This window comes from Erinaceus europaeus, chromosome 6, assembly GCF_950295315.1.
Source record: "Erinaceus europaeus chromosome 6, mEriEur2.1, whole genome shotgun sequence".
Lineage (NCBI taxonomy): Eukaryota > Metazoa > Chordata > Mammalia > Eulipotyphla > Erinaceidae > Erinaceus > Erinaceus europaeus.
The window spans coordinates 67,568,430-67,577,274 of NC_080167.1; the positions used below are offsets into that span (position 1 = coordinate 67,568,430).

Here is an 8,845-nt window from a genome sequence, read left to right on the forward strand (position 1 = left end):
ATGCTCAGGCCAGAGCTGATCTCAGAGCCCTAACACCCACCCACATGGCACATTTGCATAGCTATTTTCACAGGCCCTTAGGAAGAAAACAAGTCTGTCTCCACAGCTACTTATCTGTTGTCTGCTGGGCATGTGGCCTGACAGTGATGACGCCACTCTGTCTCTTATTCATCAGTCTCAGGAGAACTGTCATTAACACTGTCTTTTGGGAAAGCTTCCTGCAGGTAACTGGGTAACTCCCGCTCAGCTGCAGAAACTCACTCCTGCTGCTCCCTGTGGAAATCAAAGTGCTGACTTGCAACCAGAGAGGGGTAGGGCCAGCTCACACTGCCGGGATGGGGACAGAGAAGAATGACAGAAGTCACTCTATGGCTTAGTTTGTTTCTCCTTCCAACTCATCTTTCAAACTCAGACCATTGGAGGCAACTACTTTTCAGAGCTCTCGAGTTTCTGGGGAGGTCTATGACCTACCACTCTCTTTCCAACAATGACAAGAGCAGAGGAGGAGACGTTTTTAGAAACACAGTCTCAATACCCCTCACGAGCGATTCTGACACTGTTACCTCTCCCTCCGCAGTGGAAGGAGAAGCAGCAGATGACAAAGACACACACCTGAGGTCCAGGGATTGGGGTTTCAGAGACTGGTTGTGAAAGACATCCCGGTTCTGTACAGCATCTGCAGAAACAGCTACCACGGCTGCTGAGAGTGCAGTCTGGGTGACATTTGGTCGACTGGCAACAAAAGAAACTGGTGCTGGATGTACCACTGATGTCATCGGCATAATTATACCAGTGAACAGTTGTTGGAATCTATTTTTAACACAAATCTCAATAACAGACGTATAAAAAGGAGACATGATGAGAAAAGACTCCATTTGAAGTAAGCTGGGGAGGTACTGTGGTTATTCTCTTGAAGGTCAAGGACAGCCAACCTCCAAATCCTGTGGCCTGTTATGATTCCTTATCTTGCTGGGTGCCTCTTGACCACCTCTGCCCTTTCTTGTGGTCCTCCTCTCTCTTAGCTTTAAAAGTACTGAACCTTCCTCTCCATGTCTCTGAACACGCCCCTGCCCCTCCTCTACCTCCTGCCCCCTGGCAGGTTGAAATGAGTGAAATTAATTGGGGGTTGAGTGTTGGCACACTGGGGTTAAGCACACATAGTACATTGCATAAGGACCTGCTCGAGGACCCAAGTTCTAGCCCCTGTTCTGCACCTGCAGCGGGGTCCCTACATGAGCAGGGAAGCAGGTCTGCAGGTATCTTTTTCTCTCCCTCTCTATCTCCCCTCCCCTCTCAATTTCTCTGTCTTATCCAATAAGATGAAAAATTAAAACAAGAGAGAGAGAGAGGAAGCCAGGTGGTGGCACAGCAGGTTAAGCACACATGGTGCAAAGCACAAGAACGGGCATCAGGATCCCAATTCAAGCCCCCGGCTCCCCACCTGCAGGAGGTTCACTTCACAGGCAGTGAAACAGGTCTGCAGGTGTCTGTCTTTCTCTCTCCCTCTCTGTCTTCCCCTCCTCTCTCAACTTCTCTCTGTCCTATCCAACGACAGCAATAACAACAACAGTAATAACTATAACAATGATAAACAACAAGAGCAACAAAAAGGAAAAGGAAAAGAAAAAGAAGATGGCCACAGCCCCAGCAATAACCCTGGAAGTAAAATTAAGTAATTAATTAATTAGTTAATTAATTGAATCCATGGTTAAGTGAGCAGTCAGACATACTTAGGGATGAGCTCTGAACCTGATCACTATTTGAGCAATCCTGCAAAATAATTCAGCATCTATGAGGATGTGCTCACCAATCTAATCAAGACTATAAGAACCATTGTAACATGAGACCTGTGTCTTTGCAGAACCTCAGAAGGTCTCATCTGGCTCCGCGTGAATGTCCCCTCGGGCTTTACAATCCAGGAGAGCAGGTGCGACTTTGGTCACCAACAGCAGCATGTAACTGCACTGCTGGGAAAAGCACTTTGTATTTTTCTATGTTCGTCTTTGCAAAAATGCATCCTGACTTTCCCGACAAAACAATACCACTGGATAAATGAACAAAGTTCTGGGGACATTCGGCCCCAACTCTTTTTATGTTTCTGATCTGCTGTCTTGGAGTGTAACTTGTGCTCAAGGTCACATCAAGGGCAAAGGTTGAATGCCAGCCATTGCTTCCATACTCCAGGCAACTAAAAAGAAAACCGGAAAAATAATAATAATAATAAATTATATATATTCACAGCTAGTCAATACACTATTATTTCTTCTTTCTTTCCCTGTAGGGTTACCACTGGGGCTCAGTGCCTGCACTACAAATCCACTGCTCCTGAAGGCAAATTTTTTTCCATTTTATTGGCTAGAACAGAGAAAAATTGAGAGAGGAGGGGAAGAGAGAGAGAGAGGGAGAGAGAGAGGAAGATAGACACTGATAGCCATACTTCACTTCGAGGGGTGGACAAATTTTCTTACACAATAATCTCTAACACAAAACCGGGCTTCTGCAGTAGAGAAGGCCAGGTAACATTCTCTCTCTCTCTCTCGTCTCTGTCCTCAAAGCACTGAGTACTGAGACCCCCTCCCAGAGGGCTCCTCTGTGAGACACTGCCCTCAGACTGTACTCCCAAGTCCTCAACACTCAGGACACGAGAAGGCACAGCTCTGTGGAAGAGCTTGTCTTATTTTGGGAACCTTGTCTGAGAGTTGACCTTTTCTTTTCTTTTCCTTTTTTTTCTTTTTTGCCTCCAGGGTTATCGCTGGGACTCACTGCCTGCACTATGAACCCCCTGCTCCTAGAGGCTATTTTTTCCTTTTTGTTGCCCTTGTTGTTTATAGTTGCTGTCATTATTGTTGTTGTTATGGTGTCACTGTTGTTGGATAGGACAGAGAGAAATGGAGAGAGGAGGGGAAGACAGAGAGGGGGAGAGAAAGACCGACACCTGCAGACCTGTTTCTCCGCTTGTGAAGCAACTCCCCTGCAGGTGGGGAGCTGTGGGCTTGAACTGGGATCCTTAAGCTAATCCTTGCGCTTCGTACCACATGCGCTTAACCCACTGCACTACTGCCCAACCTCCAGAAATGATGAAATCTTTTCCTCTGCCTCATCTTGAATAGAGCTTGAAAGAATCATTTTAAGTGAGATAAGCCAAAAAGAGAAGTACAAATACTGAATATCGGATGACCTCATTTATAAGTGGTACTTAAACAAGGACAGAGGCTGGGCAGTGGTGCACTGGATTAAGTGCACATAGTACAAAGTGCAAGGATCCCAGTTCAAGCCCCCAGCTCCCCACCTGGAGGGGAGTCACTTCACAAGCAGTGAAGCAGGTCTTCAGGTGTCTCCTTGTCTCTCTCCTCTCTATCTCCCCCTCCCCTCTCACTTTCTCTCTGTCCTATCCAAAAAAAAAATGGCCACAGGAGCAGTGGATTTATACTGCAGGAACCAAACCCCAGCTATAACTCTAGAGAGTTATAGGAGAGAGAGAGAGAGAGAGAGAGAGAGAGAGAGAGAGAAACAAGAGCAAGAACCAGAAGGTAGAAGTTGGCCTGGTCTGGTGCATTGCACCAAAGCAAAGGATTCTGGGAAGGATGGGAGGCAGAGGGCTGGGTGGGGGTGGGAGTGGGGGTGGGGGGTGTCGTATGCTTTACATTGGTTTGTTCTAGCCCTCCCCCACCAAGAGAATTAGATCAGTCCAGTTAGTTTTCACGGGCCCGCTTGGCCCCGCCCCTAGGAACCCCGCCAGAGTTCCAGGGTTCCTGAGTTCCAGAGTTTCAGAGTTACAGAGTAAGAGAGAGTTCTACAGTTGAAGAGTTTCAGAGTTCAAGAGTAAAAGAGAGTTCCAGGGTTCCTGAGTGACAGAGTTCCTGAGTTCCTGAGTTCCAGAGTAAGAGAGAGTGCTTGTGCCGCCGCAAAGAGACAGCAGAGTTCTGTTTGGTGATTAGTTTGTCTTAGTTTATGAATCGTTGTTCCTAAATAAAGAAATACAGCTTCCCTGCCCAGCCGTATGTCTCTGGTCATCTCTGTTACCCGCCCGTGAAGCTAGCCTGGCTAGAGCCACCGAATTTTAACAACAAATGGCGCCCAACGTGGGGCACGAACCCACGACCCTGAGATTAAGAGTCTCATGCTCTACCGACTGAGCTAGCCGGGCTTTGAGGTCCTGGTTCACGATGGTGGAAAAGGACCCAAGTTGGGGGTGAATATGCTTTGCAGACACCAACCATGGTGAGACGCAAATTTGATCCACGTGTAAACAACTGCACTGTCAACCATTAACCCAAAAGTGGAAAAGAGAGCTAACTGGTTGTCTCTGAGCCCTCCCCCCCGAAAGGCACTGACCCACACTGCCTTCTAGGCTGCTGCAGATTCCGTCTAGAGAGGTGGCGGTCTTGGGAGACAGCCCATCACAGTCCAGCCTGGTTAGGCCCTTAGCTGTTTCTAGCCGCTCTACACACAGCCTTCACTCTACCCAAAGTACCACTTCCTTGGCTCAGGAACATCAAACTTTCTTCTCAGCACTGAGCATCAGAGCATAATAACCTTACAACCAAAATAAAATAAAAGCCATTTATATCCAGCAAGACTCCTCCCAGCACTCAAGCCTTGAAGTGGTTACAACATTCCCGGACTCTTCTTCTTTTTTTTATTTAAGAAAGGAGACATTAACAAAACCATAGAATAAGAGGGGTACAGTTCCGCACAATTCCCACCACCCGATCTCCATATCTTAATGCATTTCCCTGAGAACCCCGGGGTGCGTGGTCATTGGCATAGACTACCACTAGATGGCGCTCTTATGATGGCGAGAGGAAGCCAAGGAACCGACAAATTGGAGACTGAAACTTAAAGAAGTAGAATGAGATGAAGGAAGGAAAGGAGGAAGGGAATGAGAGAGGAAGGGAGGGAGAAACTTCATAACTAAACAAGTGAAATGCAAGTTTATGAGAAGCTGGAATGCATATGTTACATTAGGATTCTATGATCTACATTCATAAAATGAAAACAAAGCAGTGGTTTATCCAAGGGTGGACACCAACTATTCCAATCTCTGGGCTACAGAGCACGCAGTGGAGAGGCTACAGGCAGCCCTATGTTCACAGCTCCACTACTCACAAGAGCCCACATACAGAAGCGACCTAAATGTCCAACAATGGGTGACTGGACAGAGAAGTTAGAGGACTTATATGCTCAAGGGAGCATTTGATTGCATTCTGCAATCAAAAAATGATGAACTTGTATCATTTGGAACAAAGAGATAGGGGCTGGGTGGTGGCACACTGGCTTAAGCACACATAGTATGAGGTATCAGAATCCCGGTTTGAGCCCCTGGCTCCCCACCTGCTGGGGAGTCGCTTCACAGGCGGTGAAGCATGTCTGCAGGTGTCTGTCTTTCTCTCCCCCTCTGTCTTCCCCTCCTCTCTCCATTTCTCTCTGTCATGTCCAATAAAATTTTTAAAAAAATGACCACAGGAGCAGTGGATTCATAGTGCAGGCACCGATCCCCAGTGATAACCCTGGAGGCAAAAAATAATAATAAATAAAATAAAAGTGAGCACATGGATGGAGCTGGAGGCAATTATGCTGAGGGAGGTAAGTGGAGAGGTGAAGGACAAGTCCCCTCTGAGCTGGGGCTTTGTGCCAAGCTCCCACCATCAAACACCAAGATGCGAGGCTGCTTGTGAAGACTTGCTTTGAAACATTTTAACTAAGTGTGTTTTCAGGAATTGGACTAGACACAGGATTGGGGTCCCAGAGCTCTCTGAGGGGGACCTGGATCACCCTTCATGTGGGGGAAGTGGCCTGTCTTCTGGGGCACTGTGCCCTCCAGCCCCCTCAGCTAGTTATCTCCCCTGGTGGAGATAACTGACCAGCATCTGTCAGTTAAGCTCTGAGAGTTCCCCTTTCCTTCACCCCAATAACCCTCTCAGTCACCACAGAGAAGGGCCAGTCCCTCAGAGGCCAGCCAGTGGGTACCTTGTGAGGACCCTGGTCCCAGCTGGGCTGGGTGGGCAATGCTGACAGCCTCACTCCTGCTCAGAGCCACCAAGCTGTGCTGGGTTGTCGGGAGACCAGGAGGCCACGCCAGGGGAGCAGCCTGAGGGACTGAGCTCCAGGGTACATGCCAGGGCTCCTCTGGGCTGTTCCTCCAAGGGCCACTGCAGATGGGTGTGATGTGTCCCTCAGCCTCAGTGACAAGTGACAGCCGTGGAGCTGAGACTACCCATACACAGAGAAAGATACAGTCCTAGTTCCCATCTGTGAAAACTTGGCAGCTCTATGGCGTAGCGAAATTAAAAAAAAAAAAAATTAAGTTTCAGAAAAACACAAGGCAAGCATTCTAAATTGTCCCAACAATTCCACACTTAATTAGGAAGCGAACGCTAAAGATATCGTGTCCAACAATTTCAGAAGTCAGAGGCACTGTGGGTCAGGCTCACCTCCAGATCGGGAGGCCAGGCAGAGCCCCCAAAGGTGGGCCACTTTGCAAACTGAGCTCTGTGACTGCCTTTCTCCTACTCAGTAGCCTCAAGCTAGTTTAGCACTTGGGATCTGACACCTAGCTGGCCTGCTGCTGGCACTGTGACCATGGACACTGGCCCAGCTCCCCGGAAGACTCTACGCTCACTGGACCCCAGAAATCTCCCCCATTTCATCTGGGCTGTTGTGAAGTGTAGTATTTGGAAAAGGCTGAAGTGACCTGAGCCTTTCCACCGCCAGACATCTTCTGAGGTTGAGGGCCAACGCTGGCCCTTGGCCCACTCAGGCTGTTCCTGCAGGGTCCCAGTCAGAGCTGTGCAGTTAGGCCACCTCATCACTGACCATGTTTCTCTCTCTCTCATTCTCCAATAAAGCCTATTGCTTTTCTTTCTTTCTGGGGTCTCTCTCTCTCTCTCTCTCTCTCTCTCTCTCTCACACACACACACACACACACACACACACACACACATACACACATTCAGTGGTATCTGTGGTGCTCCTCTGACCCCTGGGTCAAGCACCTGGGCTGGACAGTGGTCACTGAGGTGACTGGGCCGGCACAGTAATGGTGGCAACTGTGGAGAGTGGAGGGTTCACAGAAGGCTTCCAGAAGACCCGCGTAAAGGTAGCCAGGCCAAGGGAGAGAGCCGGGCAAGGTACATCGTCAGGGACTGGAACCAAAAGCATTTTGTTGATTTTGGAAGTGATGTGACTTGGGTCAAAAGTCCCAGCTTTTCATGCTGAGGGAATTGGGCCATCTCATGGATGCTTGCTGGGACTTTAGGAAGGGAGAGAACCCAGAGCTTGATGCTGGCGGGGTCTTCTGACTTCCAACTCTGCTTCCTTCTGGTAGCTGTCTGTATCTCAATTATTGTTTTGTTTGTTTCTTTGTCATTTGGATTTGTTTTATTTCCTCTCTCTCTCTCTCTCTCTCTCTCTCCTTCCCACTCTCATCCTCATGATCTCTCTGTGTCTCTGCTCCAGATGTCAGGGGGATATGGCTGATAAAGTTCTTCACATTTAAATATAGCTTGAACTCCTGAAAGAAAAAACAAACAAACAGAAAAGATCCACTTCTCCTTCCCTGTTTCAGCTCCAAGATGCCCTGGGGAAGGACTATAATCCACTTCTTTTGGCCAGGTGAGCGTTCACCTCTGGACAAGACACTCCTCCCAGTGACGCTCCCCTCCTTTCCTCCCAGGTCACCCACTGGACAAAATTCAAGTATTCCACAAACAAGTCTGCCTGCCTTGAGCACTTAGCTTTAACCATGCTCCTCTCTCTCTCTCTCTCTCTTCTCCCTCTCCCTCTCCCTCTCCCTCTCCCCCTCACCCCTGGTCACAGATGGCAGCTTGAATACCTGACCACACAAAGACCCGTTTCAGTGGGTTTCTGAATCATCTCTCTCTCACCACAGCTATTATCGATAGAGAACACAACAGCTGTTCTCCTTGGGCAAGCAGCAGCTCTCTAATGTTACCTGTACTCACACAGCTGTGTGGTGCTTTCCCTCTTGCTGTTTTGCTGTCTCTTCCTGATACTTTCCCCCCTGCCTTCCCCCTGTTCATTTGCAAGTATTTACTACAGTGGTGGTTCTCTCTCTGCACATAAAGGTTATAACACAAATTCTTTTTTTTTCTAAATAATATGCAAATGATTCTTACCACGTAAGGCCTTTAATTCCCCTGGTGCATCCTCCCTCAATAAGATGAGACCTTTAAGAGACCTCTGCTTCCCAAAGTTTGCCCTAAACTTGCAGAATGTTTTCTCCAAAAGGATCTTAATTTTTTTTTAACTTTTTTTATTATCTTTATTTATTGGATAGAGACAGCCAGAAGTTGATAGGGAAAGGGGTAGCAGAGAGGGAAAGAGACACAGAGATACCTGCAGCACTGCTTTGACACTTGCAAAGCTTTCCCCCTGTAGGTGAGGACTGGAGACTCAAACCCAAATCCTTAAGCATTGTAACATGTGCGCTCAACCAGGTGCACCACCACCACTATCACACCCCAAAGGAGCTTTATAATATTAAATGGTTTGGTCTACCTCACTTTAGTTGTTTGTTTGCTTGTTTGTTTGCTTGCTTGCTTTTAACATGGTGTGGTGTTAAGAAATAATGTAAGGAAATGAAGGAAGAATTGAAATAGAGGTGGCCGGACAGTGGTGCACCCAGTTAAGCGCACATAGTACTGAGCACACGGACCTGTGCAAGGATCCAGGCTTGAGCCCCCCCCCCCCAGCTCCCTAACTGCAGCAGGGAAGCTTCACAAGTGGTGAAGCAGGTCTGCAGGTGTCTATCTTTCTCTCTCCCTGTCTACTTCCCCCTCCTCTCTCAGTTTCTCTCTGACCTATCCAACAACAAACAAACAGA

At 48.0% G+C, this 8,845-nt stretch overlaps 1 non-coding gene across 1 annotated transcript; it reads right to left on the bottom strand.

Annotated features, from left to right (window-relative positions):
• Window positions 1-4,074: 4,074 nt before the first annotated feature.
• Window positions 4,075-4,147, bottom strand: TRNAK-CUU (transfer RNA lysine (anticodon CUU)). The gene has a single exon. It is a non-coding gene; the product is annotated as a tRNA-Lys (tRNA).
• Between the last annotated feature and the right edge of the window lie 4,698 nt (window positions 4,148-8,845).